This window comes from Cimex lectularius, unplaced genomic scaffold (genome assembly GCF_000648675.2).
Source record: "Cimex lectularius strain Harlan isolate CLEC.00 unplaced genomic scaffold, Clec_2.1 scaffold80, whole genome shotgun sequence".
NCBI lineage: Eukaryota > Metazoa > Arthropoda > Insecta > Hemiptera > Cimicidae > Cimex > Cimex lectularius.
Window position 1 is genome coordinate 1,396,229 of NW_019392709.1, and position 22,013 is coordinate 1,418,241.

Below are 22,013 nucleotides of genomic sequence, written 5' to 3' on the forward strand. Positions count from 1 at the left end.
CAAAAAAATAAATACAGAGCATAAAATAATCCATAAATTTTGGGTTGTAATAAATAATAAACTGCAGCAACAATGTTGTTTATTTTTTCAATAAGTTTTTATTTTTTTTAACATATCAGCCTGAAGAGTGATAAACAGTCAAGTGAATTTTCCAAATCTTTTAGTCTTGCAACTTCAGTCTTTAAGTTTGTAATAAACAACAACCATTTTTCGCTTTCCATAGTTTGTTTTGCACATCCCACACTGGATCACCATAGTTGATCACGGGTCATACATGCATTTCATATAGTAATTTTTTTTATTTTTGTTGTCAAGGCTAGAATTTTTAAATTAATCTCATACAATAAGTTTTACATAAATGTTGTTTTTTCTTGTTATTCCTCTTCTTTTATGGATGTAGGGTAGTTTCATTTATCTACATTTATTTTTTGTAACTCGTTTTATTTAAAATTCTTTATTTATAAAAAGGACTGCTTACAGATAGGCGGTAGTTTCATTTATCTATATTATAGCAGTCCTTTTGTATATGAAAAATTTTAATAAAACAAGTTACAAAAAATACAAGATAGATAAATCAAAGTACATAGTTTACAAATTCCCAAAATATTTAATTGATTTAATAAGGAATTATTTATCAAATAGGAGATTCTTTTGTCTTAATATACGAAAATAAACATGGTCGCCCAAGGGTCGGTTTTGGGTCCGACCTTGTTTTACATTTACATCAACGATTTGTGCAAACTCAATTTTTGTAAATCAAGTGTGACTTAAATCAGTTTTTGTTCGCCTGTTTTTTTTTCTTTTCTTTTCTTAAACAGCAGTAGCAAGTCTGGCAACTTCCTTCTTCTATCATATAATTTTCTGTGGCATATATAAGTTACGCCTGCACAAAACCCTTAGTTCAGCGACATATGATGTTGCGTCTGTACAGATTCGAAGAATGTTTGTAAGCAATAAACCCTTCCCTGTTCACTATTCCTTTTACACTTGTAAAGATAGATTTAGATTAATCATATCCGTGAACAGGAAAGGTTCTTCTCAAATTATAACTTGTGTTTAACTAATAAAGTTCTTTTTAAAAAGACTCTCGTTTAGTCAACACACGTAACTTATATTTATTATCAAGTCGCGTCAAAGCTAGTCTGTGGGGTTACGACAAATATTTGACTAGTTCAGTTGACTCTGTCGATCGGAAGATTCTGACGACAGATTTCGTTCAATTTTAGTTGATCAACTAAAGTTGAACAACAAAAGTTGAACCGTGAGAACGTGCCCTTACGTCGTAACAGCAAAATCTGAAAGATGTTCCGATCCAATTATTTATTCTTTGGATTGTTTTTTCTTTTCTATTAGACATTTTTCTTCATTTCTACTAGCAAATCATCCAATGTCTTATTTTTAAAAGAGTCCATTGAATTGATTTACTGATAGGTAACAAAGGCTTAATATGGATCATTTGTGATGAAGTCATTTGTGGTAGTGTGTCAGACTGCATAAGTAGGTGGTAACGGTGGCGTGCGTTTCTAGAAAATTAACTTTTTACTTGTTCCTAATGAGCGTTTTTCCCCCCAGACTCCTTAAATTCTAATGTACTCGCTGTTAATAGACGTGGTTCTTTTATGTTTGAATATATCGCTATCTAGTTTCTTGGTATTATGTTTGGTTGAAATAGTGAGGTGCAGTCAGCGGAGGACGCTAAATATTAATTGCATGTCAGGATACAAAACCAGAAGGAAAGTCGGGGATTCCAAGATCCAAGGCTGTAGTGCATCAACGAGAAGGAATCAAGTACCATAATTTTTTGTTAACGATCAACTATTTAGACAAATAACCCTGTAAACGCGATTTACGGGTGCCGTTTCCAGTGGAGAGGTCCAAACCCGACGGGTCCCGAAAATAACAGTAAACCGCTTTCTGACACGAGAAGGGCCCGATATTTCGCTTTTTTTCGTCCCACTGAGAAAGGCGGGACACGGAGAAAGAGCGTCACGTCCGCTGCTCGTGAGCGCGGAAGCACAGATTTGAGCTTGGACGTTGATATGGTCGCCCAGTGTGCTTTCACCCGGGCGGTACAGATTGTGACACAGAAGCTCTTCAACATTTGAAAGTTATATTAATCTACAAGATGTTTTAGTTGAGCCTAATTAAAAGTGATTTAATTGATTTATAATTTTATGTAAAGTGTGACTAAGATGAAAAACCTAGTGTCATGAGCAGGACTCGAACCACGGTGACGATAGCTCAAGTCGCTCGTGACACTAATTTTTCATCTCAACCACACTTTATATAAAAATTATAAATCAATTTTAAAGTTATTTCATTTTCAGTGAAAACGGCCGACAACGTGCGCTCCACGACGTCTCGGCCACTTTTCATGATTTTCCAGCCTCCTTTGCAATAAAACGTCTTCCTCAAATTACGTCTCTCAAATCTCGCACTTTCGCGTTTTATTTTTAGGATTAGAATTCGTTTCTGTACAATTCATGTTGTTTTTTGTATTTTTCTTTTTTTTTTACTTTTTCCCTCTATCTTCTGTACTACAAATAGAGCTATGTTTGGTGCTAAAATGAGACATTTCAGTTGATTGGGTATGGAAGAAAACGGGGCTTCAAATCCGCCTTGAGCGCAAAAAGGAGTCTTGTCCGGACATAATACACATAATAAAATAAAAGTGTATTTTTCAATGCGAGGACACTCTTTTCTCCCTTGCGACCGAGATTTTCTTTTAAAAAGAAAACTGGATAAAATCGAACGGATGTACACTCCTGGACAAGTTCATTAACACTATCGTTACTGCTTCCAACAATCCTAATAAATTCAGAGTAATGTTAATTGAATCGACATTGATTAAAAAAAACTACCAAAAATGGTTTCATCAGGCCATTACTTTGAGGTATCTCGAGCACCAGGTACTATTAAAACGTCTGAGTTCATTGTTGGCCTAGTAGCCTATTTCCAGCTGAGGAAGGGAAATACTCCTAACATTGTCTACCAACTGCAGAGTTCTACACGTCAAAGATGCCAGTCAATGCTGGAAAAATGAAGTATTCGAAGAGCCTCAAGTAGTACATCCCACAAACGGCAGTTCACACTTTTTTAAGTTCATTTTACGCTTGGCCTATTGTTCTTTAGGGTTTCATATTTTTACTTTAATTGAGTTTGAAACTTTTTTTTACAATGCATGTTTAATTGTTTTAAATATTTTCGAGGCGGTAACTTCATTTCTTGTAGAAAATGATCCCTTTTCCACAACAAAAGGAGAGCAGAACAGAGACATGTACACAACACAAAAGTGGCTACCCTGCTCACAAGCATTGATAAATTTGAGTAAAACCTCAAAATACATTTGTAGAATACCCTAATTGAGTTCCTGTTATTTATTCAAAATTTTAGAAAGAAAATACCTCATTAAAACATTTTTTGCCTTTCCTGTAAAATTTAGTTTTTGGACATGTCCCCTTTCTGTAATCAGTGATTCATATAGTCTCTGTTGCTTTTTATGTGATATTTCCCACATTACTTTATTATTTTTTATCTTCCGGGTTCACTGGTCACTGTAGTCTCTCTTTTTTCAATAGATATAATATTCTACTATAGAATTAAATGAATTAACTTCTGAGAGGGCGCTATCCTTAAGGAGGGGTGCCTCTTCTTCCTTAGGCGTTAATATCACATTTACCAAGTGGTTCGTAGCCACATAAAAAAAAAAATGTTCCGATGTCTATGTTCATTCATGGATTTTTTAAAGATGGTAATTAAGTGGGCATTGGTCATATATAGGATGATTATTTTCCTCAATTTATGCGTGTTGAGAAAGAGGTTGATTTTTGTTTTCCTCATTGAGAGGGTTAGAAACTTCTTTGGTTGGTGAATTCCAGTATGTTGTCCATACATTCAGTAACGCTTTTAGCAGGCTGTGTCGATTTGCGGTTCTTGTCCAAAAGGTGTGATTTCTTTTGATTTTTGTCAGTCTTTTCATTGCCTTTGCTACCTTCGTGTCCTGGCAGTCATATCACAATTATTGATTTCGTTTTCCCTCGGGTCAGAGTTATTTTAGGTATTCCCATACCAGCTTTGAGTTGAAAGAGTACTTCGGCATCACTGTCTGAAAATATTTATATCCATTCACCTTTCAGGCTACTTTTTTTTAGTATTTCTTGAGCACAGAATTCTATTGCATGGATCTCAGCTTGGAATAGTGATCATGTCTATCCAGAGATTTTGCTGGGTCAAAATTTGTGCTTCCCTGCGCCTTTCCTTCTTGTTTCATTTCGGATTTATCTTTATACCATAGCAAGGCCCTTCTACTAACTTTGAGGTTGTTAGTCTTCCAAATATTTTGTTTCTATTTTTATTTGAAAGGGTGTGACAAAGTTTTATTTTGTTTTAATTTTGTCAGACGTCATTGTAAGCATTTATTTTATTGTTTAACGTTTTATGATAGCATTCTCTTAGATGAGGCCTGAAATTTCTATTTTCTGAATGTAGATATCTGTGACAAACACAGTTCCTTCCTGGAGTTGGGCAAATATGCATTACCCCTGGGGTGTTAAGACATGTCAAACTTTGTAATTTTTGTAATTGTTTTTTATGTATTTTTTCCAGAGTTTTTGGCCCCAGACACTAGGGGTCCATATTTGGCCAAGGATCTAACAGTCCTTTATAAAACGATAGTTCCTACTCACAGTAAGTTGTTTTGCATCCGGATTTCGAGCCCTTTAACTCATCATCAAGTTGTAGAGGTCCTTCAATCTGATGATGAGCTAAAGGGCTCGAAATCCGGATTGTTGCGGAACAACTTACTGTGAGTAGGAACTATCTTTTTATAAAGGATTGAACGCCAAACTCACTCCATCATTCACCATTTCTAAGGACGTAACATTTTTTGTATATATCCAGTAGGCCATTTCTTGGGTTTATTCCATTAAGTTTGTTTCTATACTCTTTTGACCTACACTTGTTATGACATTTGCTTGTTACATTATTATTTTTTTTTTGTGTATGTTTTTTCCAGATTAGCTTATTATCTATTGCTGCATGTTTGCTTAATACATATAAGCGGAAAAAATCCACAAAATGAATATGATTTGAACTTTATAAATGGTACATCTGCTCTTGCATCATTAACCAATCAAAGGTGTTTGTATACGAAAATTAGTCAACTATGAATCAATTTAAAAAAAACTTTCTCAATATTTTAAAGCTTGTTGTGTTTTGTTGTTTCGATCAACTAGCCCCGTTTTAAAGTAACGTGGACAATCTTCATGAAATAAAGCTTGCTCAGAGAAACCCCTGTGAAAATATTAGTAAAATTGAGCGGATTCTGCGAAAGAGACAACACTGGAATTTATGAATTATGAGTCTTCCCTTCAGACTTCCGTTTCGTGCTTGCTTAGGCTCTTTTCTCTCAGTCATTCTCCCCAGATCCGGATCTAACGGGGTCCTTTCCATTAGAAACTCCATATATTCGATTACGGAATCTGTCAGTGTTTTCACGCTTTTTGACATTTCTTCCGTTTCCATTATTCAATTAATTTTTCATTTTGAACAATTAAGTGCGCCCTTGGGGTCAAACTGGAAATGCTCAAAGACACAACCTTTCAGGATTGCGATTTTAAAGTTTAGACCCTTGGGGTCAAGCTGGAAATGCTCAAAGACACAACCTTTCAGGATTGCGATTTTAAAGTTTAGACCTTTGGTACAAATTCAATTTTTGGAGTAAATGTTTCCCTATACTTTCTCACGTCTTAAGAGAAGATTTCCCACTCACTTTATCAATTATAGACTGTCAGGCCTAAAAGATAAAGACATTTCATTTGAGTAAAATTTGATTTATCCAGTTTGCCTCGCGGGTGCAGAATCATGTAAAATAGACATTTACTTATAAATTCAAAAATCCTTTATCTCTTTATGTACTGTTTTGTTTTAGTTGGTTCGTTGACACATGGAAATCACCCTGAACTTCTAATTTATTCTGAGCTGTCTGCATCCATTTTATTGTTTGAAATCACAATGGAACAGTCACATAAATGTAAGTAAAGTCAACTCTTAAATTTAAGTTCAAGTTTCATACACATAAAACCGAAAGATGCATGGTAAAATTTTTGAATTTTTTCAATCTACAACAGACCCAAATTTGTCATATTCTTTCATCAATCAGCAATTTTAGGTTAATAAAGTTCAAAAAAAGTTCAAGACGCCTGGGTTTGGTCGGTAGAACCATTAAAAATAATGTAGGTTGAGGTCTAAGAAATAAAAATTACACACAATCTATTATATATAATTATATGTTATTAAGATGACATATAATTTATATATTACACAAAATTACAACAGTTGTATTTACTTATAATTTTAATTTAAAAAAAAAATATTTTAAGAGACTTACAGAAAGGTACGTCACAGTTCCAGCTTTCCTTGCCGGTATCCCAAATGGGCTTTTTATCAGTCTTAATTGGGTTATCAATAGATTGAGATTGTTTTTCGGACTTTAATCAGGACGAGGATGGCTAAAGTGACCGTACGGGGTACGCACTTTCTCATGAGCTTTTCCGAAATCGGTTCCACCCGGATTTTGTTTTTCATTGACGCTTTTACCTCGGTGGAAAATTTTCGTTTCATGCTTCCCTCCTTCGACGGATAGGCGAAACATCTATTCGAAATTTTCTTTGACAGGGCAAGTCTGAGGAAAAAACTAGGAACTGGTCATTATAATACTAACCAGGCTGAACGAACAAGATAAAACGGGAGTGAAGTTTTAACGGGAAGATTTCTTTATTACAAAATAGCAGATACTTTTTTATTCCTTTCTAATACATTTTTCTTATGTATTCTTTATTTAAATAACAAAACTAATTTAACGTTACTACTCCCAATGCAATAAAAGATATATAACATATCCTCTTGAGGTCTGCGGGATGATTAACCTGTAGTTTGGTATTTCGCCCCAAAAAAGTGCAAATTATTATATCTTATTTGATAAAATTTCAATAACATTACTTTAATGGCGATCACAAGGTAATATAACAAATAAGTAATAACCAAGCCATTCCTCTTGTCATCGATTCGATCGTCTCCGATCATTCCGGCCCGCTGAATTCTTGGTTCAAACGGATTTTTGAAATTTCTACACGTTGAAGATGTTAACGACGATGACCGGAGGCGATAAAATGACCTATGATAATCAACAATCCGCAGCTCATCAAACAAAAATCCCAAGACGATTTCTTGGATGAATACGAACCTAAGATAATTTGCTTGGGCGGAAAGTCATCCATACTTTCATTTCGTCGAATGGATTAAATTGGGAGAAGTCGAACAAAGCTCGGTAAATAATAACTTTACTGAAAGTCTCGGGTATGATGATGATTAGGGTACTAGGGGAGGTTTGATATTCCCCAAGCATTTTACTTTTGGCTTATTGCACTTTTACTAGTTCCTTAATTCAGGTCAATTGACTCGATCCTTTAGATTTTGTTATTCCTGCAATTTTTTTTCTCTGGATCTTCTCGACATACTAGGCCACATTCGAAGACAATTGGGTTGCAGTTTCTTCCTTGCATAGCTTAAAAACGGGTTCATTATCATTATACAAATGTTATGTAGGTGTTTTCTTAGATACCAGCCACCTTTGAAGCCCTAGAATTCCCCTAAGTTTTAACCTGACTAATTATAGAAAAGTGTTGGCCAGTTTTGGTGAGAGTTCTTTCATCATAATTTTTCTGGGTTTGGTATCTCTGGAGTACGCCTATTTCTCCGTACTGTGAGGACTTTTTCTGGGATCCGTACTGTGCTTGATCTGGTTAAAAGTATAGGTTCTGTCGTATTGATGGTCTTTCAGATCCTCATCTGGCCAGTTTGTCTGCTTTGGCTGTGCTGCTACCAAAAATTCCTTCAAAGTGTTCTTTCCCCATGTTTTTTTGTAGATTTTGCATTCACCGACTATTTTGGGTGTGACCTTTTTACGTACTAGGGCTTTTTGGGCTGGTTGGCTATATTATATTATGAGGACAAAAAGAGTCATTATAACCTATTTTAAGATTTTCTATGACAAGCATTGATAGTATGTATTTTAGTTGGAAACCGAGATGTACTCCCTAGTTAGTTTGATTTTTTCATATTTTGGACTTGACCCGGTTACTTCACTGGTTGTGAAAGTCATCTATATACCATTTTGTATTTGATTGTTTTTGATTTTCTNCTCTTTGCTACGCTTACTCTCTCTCCCTCTCTCTCTCTCTCTCTCTCTCTCTCTCTCTCTCTCTCACACACACACACACACACACACACACGAGTTCATCCATTTCTCCTAATGCTTTGCGTGACCCATTCTGAGATATAGGATCTTATTATGGACAATTTTATGTCTAAAAAGTTCAAACAACCATCTTTGTTAATTTCGAATGTAAAATTTACATTACGGTTTAGAAAATTAATTAGTTGGAGGAATTCTTTGAGATCCTCTCATGTTCCCGACCAAATGCATAAAATATCGTCTACATAGCATTTCCAAAAATGAACAGATTTGATTAATTTGCTCTTTGATTTGAAAAGATTTTTTTCGAAATTATCGATGAAATGTGTGGTGAGTAGTGACCGTTAGTCGATAATTATTCAGAATTCGTGAGATGCGGTCTGGTGTGATGTAGGTTTCAGAAAACATTTTCTTTATCGTGCCAACGTTTCGATCTTTATTGAGATCATCTTCAGGGCCTGGGATTTACAAACATTGTTTATATTTAACAAATACATGTAAGATGTGGAAAAAAGTGAATTTATACAATATATATATTTTATATTAAATCAAAGTATTTCTAGCATCTCACAATTTCTGAATAATTATGGATGAATATTTCGGCTAAAAGTGGGGATAATGGAGACCCCATTGGTAACCCTTTCATTTCGTAAAATTTATTATTGAATGATTAGGCATATATTTAAGAGGTCTATTATATCATTTTTTACAAATTCGTTAATTGAATTCTCGGTAAGTTTTTGCTGTATGAGTTTAGTACATTCTTTAACGGGGATATTTGTGAATAAATTAGTAACGTCAAATGATACTAAAACACAGTTGTTGGGTACATTGATGTTATTTAATTCTTTTATCAGTTCTAAAGAATTGTTGATACCGAATGTAGGTTGGAAATTGGTGTGATTTTTAATTATTTTGTCCATTGTACGTGCTAGTTTATGGTATGGGGAATTATAAAAGGACACTACTGGTCTTATATTGTTTGTGAATTTTGACTGAACCGTATAACATTGGGGTTTTGGGTTCATTGGTATTTGTTTTTTAACTGCATATTGGTCATCTAAGAATAAAAAATTACTATTTTTTATGGCTGTTCGAACTCTAGTTATTAATTTTAAGGTGGGATCTTTTTGTATTTCTTTACACTCGTTATTATTTAGGAAATCCTCAACTTTAAAAACGTAATTTTGATGTTCAATGATAACTATACTATTTCCTTTATCGGCTTTTAAAATAAAGTTGTTATTACTTTTTAACTTTTTATCAATAGACCTAATTGTACGTGGTATATTTAATTTTTTGACGTTTAGATTTACCAAGTTTTGTTTAATTATTTCAGCACATTTATATTTTATATTTGTATTTATGTTACAACAAACAATCTACAGATCAACCGAGGGATAGTAGTTTTTTGTATCCAATTTTGTTTTAGGGACAAATTTTAAGCCTTTGTTGAATAAATAGTTTTCTTCTTTATTTAGTACCATTTTTGTTAAGTTTATAACCCTTGGGTAAAATTTAACTGGATTTTTTTGGTCTTTATGAGTATTTTTATTTTTAAGTGTACCGTACTTTAAGTTTTTTATTTTTTATCAATGATAAATTTAACTTTCGATCGCGTATCATAATCGAATCTGTCCCATTCTACTGGAGGCAATAATGAGGCAAGCCTAACGTGTACAATATATCGATAAAAACTTTTTTTATCTCTTTGACTGTACAATTTATGTAATTCATTATTTAAAATGGTTTTTTTGGCATTTACGTTGTAAGAGAGTTGAACGGTTCTTAATATTTAATTTAGCAAGAACGATTTTTGGGGTTAGATTTAATTTCAAACATTGGGAATTGAACCAGATTGATTTGTTGATTTTTAAGTATGAATTTCTTAGTTTATAATAAAGATTTAAATGTACTTGTTTTCTAACAGATTTTAAGTAAGTGGAGGTAATATTATTGATTGTGTTATAATCCATTACTGCTTTGACTAGCAAATTAAAAATGATGAATGATGGATTGAGTGCGGTGTTCAATCCTTTTTTTTTAAAGATAGTTCTTACTCACATTAAGTTGTTTTCCAACGATCCGGATTTCGAGCTCTTAGCTCATCGTCAGGTTGAAGGATTTCTACAGCCACGTCTCTCGACATGAATTGCAAAAGTGAACCCGCCGATATGTAATTTTTTATTCTCAGATGATTCAGTAAAATTTATTATTGAATTTACAATAATTAGATAGTAGGCATACATTTAAGAGGTCTATTATATCATTTTTTATCTTATTGTCTTATAGGTTTGTTTTCCTTGTCAATTTTGACTGTACCGTATAACATTGGGGGTTTTGGGTTCATTGGTATTACTTTTTTAAATATAGCATATTGGTCATCTGAGAATAAAAAATTACATATCGGTGGGTTCACTTTTGCCATTCATGTCGAGAGACGTTGTACAAATCCTTCACCTGACGATGAGCTAACGGCTCGAAATCGTTTATTCCTTGTTTAATCAACAATTTTTTTAATCTACATGCTCAACACCAGGTAGCTAATGACGGTCATAATCGTTAACAAAGTTTTGAATATTTTAATAGGTTTTTGTGTGTTTATCTTAAGATTAATGACTGTACTTCTATCTAGGATCTAGGCTAATACCCCGGGTTGAATATTTTAATGCTTATGATTACATTTTACTCGGTGTCGTTTAGTATCAGGACACATTTTCTTCTGATAGTGGTAATGGGTTCTATGTATTTCTTGTTTTAGTTCTTTTTCTGTTTTTAAAATATAGGTTTTATTCTTTCTTACTCTTCTCTAGAGGACAAAGTAGATCTGAATTCACTTATCTATTATCACATACCACTTACTACCATTAGGTGGTACTGTATTTCTACCATTTCTATACAGGGTGTTCGGCTACTCGTGTTACAAACTTTGCCAGTAGATTCTACATTCAAAAAGGAACCAAAACGTCCTAATTAACTATGGTCCGAATCTTAGCAGTTTCGGAGTTATTTCTCTTTTTTCTGATTTTTTAATATTTCAACACCTTGCATCAAATAAACAATGATAACTCCAAAACTAAAAGGTTTTGGACAAATCCGTTGATGCTATTGAAAACTACGTTAAATGTCCAATAAAATGTGATTAATATTAAACTTGTAAACGTTCGTAGAGGAAGCGTTTTAGTAGCGAGAACTTACTACTATTTCTAAACTTAGAGAACAGCAAATTTCAGAAAACGTACTCCATTTAATATCCTTTTTAGTGGTGCAATTGCTTTTTTAATTACTTTTTTCAAATATGAAGAAATTGATGTAGGAAAAAAACGTGGTTGAACGTAAGGTGGAAAGATTAATAATAATCAAAAATAAAAACTTAAGAAAATTTTGAATGAATTTATTAAACGTTTACAAGTATTGATCACATCTTATTGGAAATTTAACCTAGTTTTCAATCGTATCAATGCTTTTGTCCAAAACCTTTCAGTTTTGGAGTTATCCTTGTTTATTTGATGCAAGGTCATGAAATCTTAAAAAATTAGACAAAGTGGAATAACTCTGAAACTGCTGGGATTCGGACCACAGTTAATCAGGACTTTTTGGTTCCATTTTGAATGTAGGATCTGCGGGAAAAGTTTGTAACACGAGTAGCCGAACACCCTGTATAATTCACACAATCAGATTTTTTTGTGCTGCAATAATTAAAAATTGTCAATGTACAATTAGTTTTAATAAAGAATATATTGGTAAAACAGTAAAAACTGTATTAAATCTATTTAATTATCGCACAAATCTTGCCAGTCGTGTTTCAACTTTTGTCAAAGTAAGGTATCTAACGAAAAAACGAGCCCTGCGATTTCCATCTTTTATTCCACTTTCCAGCTTCCTTGTTATGTGGATGCGGTCGCGCTGGATATACTGGAAGAGGGAATAACGCTTTTATCGGCAAGAGACGCGGTTAACGATGCAGGACTAAAAAACCGCAAGGGTTTTCTACTTCCACTCCCTTGTCGGATTCGCTTGTTGCACTTGTCCAACTACAAACACGAGACGATACCGAAAAGATGTGTCTGTTAGGCAAAGTACTTCCTTGTGAACGACATTTCCTTAACCATTTTCCTACAAGCTAAAGTGCTATTTGTCGCAGTATGCTTTATACCTTTGTACCTACACTTGTAGATGTAGATATGGTTTCAGGGTGTATTATACTGCGCCCTTTGAGAGCTATTATATCCCCCGTGCTCAGCCTAAAGCACATCGGTGGGTCCTTTTTCATCAAGAAACTTGATTAGTAGGCGCGGTTTCAATGGTTGAAGCCTTCTATGGTCACATTATACATCCCAAAACATTTTCTCATGCGGGCTAGTGTGGCTCCACCGTTTGTTAGTAAATGTATTGGTGTCTCTTCTGGCTCCTTGCAGAATCTGCATGTGCCATCTTGGATTATTCCAATTTTCTTTAAGTGTCCATTTAATTTGCAATGTCCTGTTAGGCATCCTATTAGGATTCGCAGTTTGTTCCTGCTTCCCTTGACACATTCTGTAATTTCTTTTCTACCAAAATTGGTAAGAAGATTTTTGGATTGTCTGTGTCCAATGGGTGAATTCCAAAATTCCCTCATTTTCTTTTTGTCCTTCTGTCTGAGATACTCGTTAATAGTTTGGGTTTCACCTACACTTAATCGAGTAGTTATTGTTCCAGATGTTTCAATAGTGCCCAAATTTCCTTTAAAAGTGCACAATTTGATTTATTCAGGACTAACAGGATTGCAACCTTATTGTATTTTATCAACATAAAGAATGCTCCTGTTTCATTAGATAAATAATTAAATTGAGAAAAACGAGTTTTCGCCGAAATCGATGGGCGTACAACTCGAGATACTTGGAACCAACAACTCGATGTAGGTCACCTTACACTTGTCTCGGAAATTCTAGGTCAGTGTGACGACTCTTAAGAATCTCGCCGCCCAACCTGTTGGTCCTTTCTTTCGTTTTGTTGCTTCTCCCTCCTCCAGTCTCTCATACCTCGCTCGGATAAACTCGACCGATTAAATGCCGATTAAATAAAAGTGTTTGACAAATAAAAAATATGTTTAAGTGTGGAATATTTGAGCATGTTCTGATTCTTTAACTATGTGCATTGCTGGGTTTTCTCCATTCAAAGAGGTATAGGAAGCTCGAAATATTTTCCGACAGACCGAGAACGGTTGGCATTTTGTCCTGAAACTATTAAAAGTTAGGAAGATATGTCCATTTATACGAGATAGCTTTGTGTTCACGTTTCTCCTTTAGCTCAAAGTTTTTACTTTTTTGTTTAGATTTTCTCTTATTTAACATTTGTCCAGGATGCCGACAACAAGTGGACGTGTTCAGATTAAATAGTTCCCACGGCGTGGCCGGCAGGTAGGAAGACGAGAAACGGAAATATTCTTTAAAATTCTTAACAGTTTCTCCAACGCTAAAACAATGAAAGTGATAATTATGTTGGGAAAGGTCCGAAAAATTTTCACCAGGAAGTCTTTCAATATGATCGAAAACGTTCGGACGGCAGGACAACCGGCTCTTTCATTTCGGTTCATTACGCTTATCTGAGGAGATGACAAGAGTATTGTTCCAAAGGAAAAAAAAACAGTTTCACTTTTTTTTCTTACTCTTCCTCACTCCCGTGAGAGCGTTAATTGAGTACAAATTCGTTTGACGGAAATTTTGTTTTGTGTCCAGTATTGGGTGATGTAACGAGAATGGACCAACGCAACAGCCACCCTCCCACGGTGTGGAAAAAATGTTCGAAAAAATAACAGCAGATAACCGAGTCGGAACAATTTTTAAAATGGTCTTCAAGTGGCTCATAATTTTAATTTAATACTGGTATGAGCCAGTTTAAACAATTATGCTTTAAACGGCATGTTTTATAGATTTTATTATATAAGTCTTCGAAATGAAATACTTCAGACTTGAGTAGATCATCAACCTGTTTTTAAAACGTATAAGGAATGCTTGTCGCTTGCCTATCATCGCTGGTTTTCTGTCATTAGCGTTTCGGCATTTGTTATTCTTCAGTGTTTCGTCTATGTGTTGTATTGTGAAAAGTTAAGCTTACATAAAACGCGCCTGTTGCCAAAAACCAAGGCAGACAAGGATGATCGGAGGTTCATCGCCTTGTAGAACTCACCACAATATTTCACAATTTACCACGATTATTATTAAAGATTGTTAATCCTTTTCTCTAGAATTGATCTATCAAACGTTCTGTTTCATTTGGTCTTGCTTCAATTATCTGGGGTTATAAACAAGAAGTTTTTAATCAAAACTATTTTAGCATGAATGTTCTTAAATAATTGTATTATTTAATTATCACACTTATTTTTGACAATATATATCGAAATATTTTTCTCTACTGCCTAAAATTGAATCGAGGGCGTCGAGTTCGTAAAAATCAGAAACTATGAGGTTGAAACGAAAGCGGGGAGCCGTGGACGGGGAGAAAGTTCTATTATCGGAAACATTTGAACTTGAGGGTGCTTCGAAGGTCTTCGGGAGTCGGATCGTTTTGGCTTTTTTGGCTGCATGGAAATGAATTGTGAACATTGGTGTCGATGGTGTTGGAGGATTTGAGCAATATCGTGAAATTGGACTAGTCAAATTGCTATAAGTGTTATTTGCCAAAGGCTTTCTGATCGACCTATAACTTTGCTAGTCTGTATATGAAAGGAACCGTAGTTAGGTAGCTTACGATCGTCCCGGCTGTTTTGGTCTGTCAGTTGCGTTAAGCGGTTGTGTAAAAAGGACACGATTGACAAAACAACACACAGACCAACCACTCGGGGACGATACACCAGCGGTTCATCTCGCAGTCCTAATAGTCCTAATTCAGCGTAATCCAAATACTCTACGAAAAACTATAAACGATAACCTAATTCCATGCTTTAGACGCGATTAAAATTTGTTTGTAATTTTCTGAGTAATAGAAATTGAAGAGGTCACAACGAAGAAGTTTTGACACTTTAGTACCGGGCTTCCCAAACGGTGGTCCAACCCTAACTAGGGGTCCGCGGCGAACTTCGAAAAAAATTAAAAATTACAAAAATAAAGTAGAATGAATAAATAAAACCAAAAACCTAATAACAATGAGTACTGAAAACGAAAGTTTTTTCTTTTTATTTATTCATTCTATGTTTATTTTTGCACACATAAGCAAAATAGGTAAGGTGAGACGGTTTCCTAGAAATTTCATTGATACTGGATCCAGCATGCTCACATTGTACTAGTCTCGCGAATAGGTGCAGGTCAAATAGCCAGTGAAAGTGGAATATCCTAAAAGCTACTTAGATTTGGGAATTATACACGCTGACGAGGGTAAAGCTCAGTGTGTGATTTGCGCGAAAGTCCCTCGAAACAGTTCAAAGGTTGCAGTTAAATTACGTCTTCATTTTGAGGGTATAACCGAACTCAGGAGAAAAGGCTGATTTTGTCTTGAGGAAGCGCACAGGCATGCTTTAGTTATGAAGCAAATGCCAGCCTCTTTTAAGAAAGTTTTGGATGAGTCTGTTCAAATGATTAATTATATCTAGTCGCTGCTTTTCACAATACTATGCGATGATGTCGTAAGCCTTCATCATTTCCTGCTTGTCCATACAGAGAAAAGTGGAAAAGCACTTTCCCGATTACAGGAATTCTGAAGCCTATCTCTTGAATGATGAGAAATGGCAATGTACTGTCGCATTTATCAGATATTTTCATGAAAATGAATGAGATGAGAAGAGCATCACAACTTTCGAGGCTGTTGACAAAGTTCGCGCCTTCAAAAGAAAAATTCAGTTTTTGGATGAATCTGTTGAAAAGGAAGAGGTGTAGTGTTTTCCAGTGTTAAATGATTTTTTAAAAGAAAACAAACTGGAACTTGCGATCGGCACGTTTATCGATGAAATATTCAAAATTTGGAGATGTCCTTACGCTGCAAGACCAAATGGGTCGTCAAACCGTTTTCAATTTTGACAAAACCAACCAGTCTATCTTGCAGTGCATACGAAAGTTTGATAGACTTCGGGTCCGATACTTAACCGCATTTTTGAGTCCGTCTGGAAAACAAAAAATTTCAACAGCTCGTTGAAAAAGCAAACCGTGTTCTTTTTCCGTTTGACGCAAATTAGCTATGCGAATCCGGATTTTTCTATCTATACAGCCACTAAAAACCAAATACTGAAGCTGTCTAGATGCTGAACCCGATATCCGTCTCCAGTTAAAAACAAATCCAACATATCCAAAGCAAGCTAAAACAACCTCACTCTTCCTATTAATTCATTAATCAAAGTTAAGTATGTCAATCAAACGTTCGTTTTTATAGTCTCTCTCCGTCAACTAATTAGGAATGGCTTTAATTTACTACATACTATAAGTATCTAATTTTAAATACTTGGATGGGAGGGGTCTGCCCTGGATTTTGTTCTGTGAAAGGAGTCCGCTGCTAAAAAATTTGGGAGCATGCTTTTGTACAATTACGTAAGTTCTATCTCAGATTCGTTTTATTTACGTTATGTTCGATTCGAAATTTAAGCTTTAATATTTATTTAGAAATCGTGAGATGCGGTCTGGTGTGATGTAGGTTTCAGAAAAACATTTTCTTTATCGAGCCAACGTTTCCATCTTTATTGAGATCATCTTCAGGGCCTGAGATTTACAAACATTGTTTACATATAACAATTACATTTTGGATGTGGAAAAGTGAGTAGAAATACTTCGATTGAATATATAAAAAATATATTTTGCATTGTATAAATTCACTTTTCCACATCCCAAATGTAATTGTTATATGTAAACAATGTTTGTAAATCCCAGGCCCTGAAGATGATCTCAATAAAGATCGAAACGTTGGCACGATAAAGAAAATGTTTTTCTGAAACCTACATCACACCAGACCGCATCTCACGATTTCTAAATAAATATCGATTAACGGTCACTAATCACCACACATTTAAACATATATTTATGTTAAACTACGATTCTTTAAAATAGGTATATGATTCTTGTGATATTGACGGTCAGACGTAAAAACCAATAGAAAGTGATCCTTGTGATGAATTCCTATACAGGGGAGAGGGAATCATAAAATCTCACCAATAAAACCAATAATACTAATAAATGCTTTAATTGACTTTTTTATATAAACGCGTTTCACTTAACTTAATTTGATGATATAGTGAAATGTCATAAGGTCACATTCAAGACAGGGCAGTATTTTTCCAGGTTTGTCGTGTTTCGAAACTGGACCTGATACGCTTCATAGTTCCTACTATGAAACGGATTTTTACGACAGTCGAGTCGTCGCGTTATGGTCACTTAATGTATTAACAATTGAAATATTCTTGGGGGGCGTCGGTGGCCGCGACGGTTTAGGCGTTGACACGGCGCTCATCACTGTAAGGTAAAGGTCCCGGGTTCGAATCCAGCGGCCCTGCATTCGAACCCGCCATACTTACAAATGGGCTTTTTTTTCAAAAACACCGGCACCCTGAGGGTTTATATGACCTCTTCTGTTGCAAACCCTCGTAAAAAAGAAAAAAAATTGAAATATTCGACCAACTTTGGGCAGACATAACTGTAGAAATAATAAAATAAAGAATACTATAAAATACTAGAAATACTAAAGAAATTACTATAATATAGAATAATACAAAAAATAGAATACAGTTGTAATAATAATACGAGACTGAAGTGAAAAATCGCAGTTTTTAAATTACATCATAAACTTTATAAAAATTGCCCTACCAACCAGTATGAAGGTAAAAATTTAATTTTTAGAATATTTGGTTTTGTAAGTTGATTCAATCATGCCTTCATATAAATATCGTCCATTAAAGAAATCTACATACAATATGTTGATCCAAAAGGGTCAAAGACCTATTTTATTATTGTGTGAATAATGCAGCTTTCCATACATTGTTTTTGTCTAGACAGCCTATTTTTCGCATTTTTCGACGTCACGTTTTTGTTGCACTATCAGTTCTATATGCGGATGCTTATTAACGTCAACCTACATAGAACGGGCGAGCACAACCGAAACGCGGAAAACATCAGATCTTTATTTCAAATAACAAAGTTGAATTCAATTTTTCCCGGAAACTCCGTAAACAGTTAAGCAGATTGTACTGCTATTTTGGGGGGGCCGCGGTAGCCGAGTGGTTAAGGCGTCAGACTCTCGGCTATTAGATCCCGCGGTCGTGGGTTCGATCCCCACCGTCGCCTCTGGACTTTTTCTGACGCCTAAGGGGACCGGTGGCCGCAATTGAAAGAAATTGACACGGCACTCATCAATGGAAGGGGCGGGATCGGATCTCAGCGACCCTGAATTTGGTCCCAACCCCCTTCAAAAATGAGTTTCTTCGATGGAAGAACACCGGTACAACGGGGGCTCAAGTTCACATTTGTGTTGCGAGCCCTCCCCCAAAATATGGAGCCGGGGATAAAGTACAATAAGCTGTACAGTTCAGCTGCAAAAAAAAAAAAAAAAAAAAAAAAAAAAAAAAAAAAAAAAAAAACTGCTATTTTACAAATCCGACTCAGACTCTCATCGGCAGTTCGGCATTAATACTACAATGTTGTGTATTTGTCACTATCACTGTCACTGTATTGGATATCCCGCGGCCATCGTGCTTATGTCAGTGAGGAGGGTTTCATGGAATTCGTCGTGTTCTTGATCTGAGGATTTATGATTTATTTATTTGAGTTGTGAGGGTTTTATGAAATTTGCAGTAACGGGATTACATCTTGGACAAAAGAAATATTGAAGTCTGCATAGGTAGTTTCTTTTGATTCAAAAAACAGAGCGTGAAGGGTTGGGCTGTTTGGTTGAATGTTTGACCGATTATCAACTTCCAGTCTCTAAGTCCATTTTTCTTCGTTAAATTTCCTTCTTTTATTTTCACACCAAGACGTGTGACGGCTTGTTGAAGGTTTCGAGTGGAAATGAGGTTTCAGGATGTTGTGTGCTGTCAGGTGTGCATTGTGTAAACTTGGTAAAGAGTGGAGTGGAAAACCTTGATACCAAATATACATAAAAAGTATAACAAGCCTCCAGTCCCTTAAATCGTTTAATTTCGAAGTTAAACTTTTAAAATGTCTGTTCAAATTTTTAATCGATATTTCACGAACCGCTGAAACCTGTAATTGTTTATTCTGCCTGAGAGGAGATGAGACTCAGCGCCTCTCGGCTTGCCAGGGATGTGAAAGCGGTGCCAGCGACCCCGAACGAACATTTCTCCACCAAGGGATAAATAATACACTTTGAATACAAATCCCCGAGAAAATATTTTTTTGGAGATAAAATCACGAGTTTGCATAATGCTTATTAACTTCAGAACATTTGTGATAGTCGCCTTAATAGATAAGCTTAGGCTAAGCCGATACTATTTGTTTTAACATATATTTATACTATAAATAAGATAAGTTTATTTGTGGCTTTGAATGCTTAAAGTTAGTCAAATTTCTTCATATTGAAAAGTGAAAATAAAAAAATTGATAAATTTTTCTATACGTTATAAATTACAAGGTTACGTGAATCTATAATTTGGACGTTTCCGATCATTTTGACCTGCCTACCTTCTGTGGGATGATCAGGGCCTTTTCGGCATTTCGCCATCTTTAGTGTTGAGTTTGTATCCCACTGAAGAAGGCAAAATGCCGAAACTGCTATTATGATCAACTCAGCGACGATAGGTAGACCAGGCGGACTGGTCGTCTGGACATGCTAAGTTACTAATGAAAATATTACCGTTCATATTGTGTTTTAGAGTGAATTGAAACAAAAGGTTTACAATTTTAACTTTTTCTAAGAAATTTTAATTGTTTTATTATTTTTGATGCAAATTTTGCATCTAGACAGGAGAAGACCTGTGGGGTTCCGGTTCTCTCATGACACTAATTTTCAACTCAACCATACTTTGCATAAAAATAATTATGCTTAGTGGTCTGATTGACCAAATTACTTCTTTCAATTATTTATTCTTTTTATGTAAGGTTTTGGTTGAAATGTAAAAGTTAGTGTCACGAGCGGGATTCGAACCCACCCCAGCCGAAGGTCGTGGGTTCGAATCCCGCTCGTGACACTAACTTTTACATTTCAACCAAGACCTTACATAAAAAGAATAATAAGTAAATTTAAATAATTACTTGGGTTAATAGGATCAACTAAATGAATATACATATATTAATTTTCTAAGAAAGTGATTTGAGCATTTCAAATATATATTTTTTCTAGACAGTCTGTCGGAGTCATTGTTCTATTTAAGGTTCGGTAAGCACACACTGTCTAGGACATGGTTGTTGTTTGCCCTGTCGGAGGCTTTTTGTGGCCGAGGTCTGAACTGCGGTCGGGTTTGACGACTTATCCCTCGTTAAACCTGAAACCCTCAAAAGTCCCGCCAATTCGACCAGTGGGAAAAGTCCCGTCCGCAAATTCAAAAGTGGCACGAAAGAGCTTTTCCGCCTCCCAGGACCTGTGTGAGTCACGTTATCCTTAAAAACCCTTCCACGGGCAGGGGAAACTTCGCACTGGAACAAAACGGGACTGTCGGTTCTTTAGGTTTCACTTAATGAACGACACTTTCTTTTCAGGCCGGCGGGTTCAGAGGTCGGTTGAAAGTGTTGGACTCCTTTACCTTAAAAATTAACCGGTGGTTGATTTTGAAAACGGTAAAAAAATTACTAATACTCCAGACGCAAGAGCGTTTTATTCGCGAATAAATTGTTCATGACATAATTCCTGGTCAAACCTATGGAATTAATGTAAAAATGTTTATTTACACATTTTAACCCTGCAGACATCGAGACAACTAGCCAATGTAGATAATTTTTTATTATCATGTTTAAGAAATAAATGGCAGTTGAAAAAAAAAGTATCGGTAGATTTTATGCTCCTAGGAGATAAAACTAGGTTGGTCGTTTTAGGTCATCCTGGTCTGTCTATACTCGTTGGTTTTCTTATACCTCATTCCCTTTAACGCACCAAGGCCTTTAGCATCACCAGGCCCCATATCATAGTCGTAAACGTGAAAATTGAACACTACCAAACTCTTCAAAACAGGAACGCCACCCCAACCACCCTGTTTGTTACCTCGATGAAACAATCACAGGGCGCTGAACTTACGAATTATTTAAAGTTCAACGGTCACCTGCTTCACAAATCGTACATCGACGACCATACGTTTGTTGTACATCCGGATGTAGTTCTGTGGAATCTGGGAATCCGTAGCTATCACACGTCAGGTAACTCAGAATCAGGTTCTTCATTTTATCAATGGATCAACATCGGCTTACATCACGGTTGGAACTTCTCAGAAGGTGGTAATATAAAGAAAGAAGAATTTAATATAAAGAATATGGAGTTCTCAATTCAGGATGATTAACCATCAAAACTACATTATTGGTCGAATAGCCGGTCAACCCCTCACAAACAGATTAAAAATAAAGTTACCCGTAAAACTCATTAAATAACTATATTAATTAGGACTGACTAAAATGTAGTTGTCTAAATACAATCTCAATATTAAAAGTATGAATAACGCCAGTGGAATGTACTTCGTTCCTGTTAAATTTGAAACATTTTCTTTATCGTGCCAACGTTTCGACCTTTATTGAGATCATCTTCAGAGCTCAAACTGTTTGTTTTCTGTGTAGATTGGATTATCAGTCCAACGCCTTAACCACTCGGCCACCTCGTCTCTTAAGTGCACTCTCAACAAGACACACAACAATGACACATCTATACG

At 35.4% G+C, this 22,013-nt stretch overlaps 1 protein-coding gene and 1 long non-coding RNA gene across 3 annotated transcripts in view; one reads left to right on the forward strand and one right to left on the reverse strand.

Annotated features, from left to right (window-relative positions):
- The window catches only part of LOC106665979, a 90,747-nt gene that overhangs the window by 9,360 nt on the left and 59,374 nt on the right, over nucleotides 1–22,013 (forward strand). Inside the window, exon 2 of the long non-coding RNA XR_001340370.1 lies at nucleotides 5,930–6,031. This is a non-coding gene — a long non-coding RNA (uncharacterized LOC106665979). The remainder of the gene's footprint in view (nucleotides 1–5,929; nucleotides 6,032–22,013) is intronic.
- The window catches only part of LOC106665505 (sushi, von Willebrand factor type A, EGF and pentraxin domain-containing protein 1), a 91,740-nt gene that overhangs the window by 7,087 nt on the left and 62,640 nt on the right, over nucleotides 1–22,013 (reverse strand). The gene's annotated exons all lie outside the window — the stretch shown is intronic.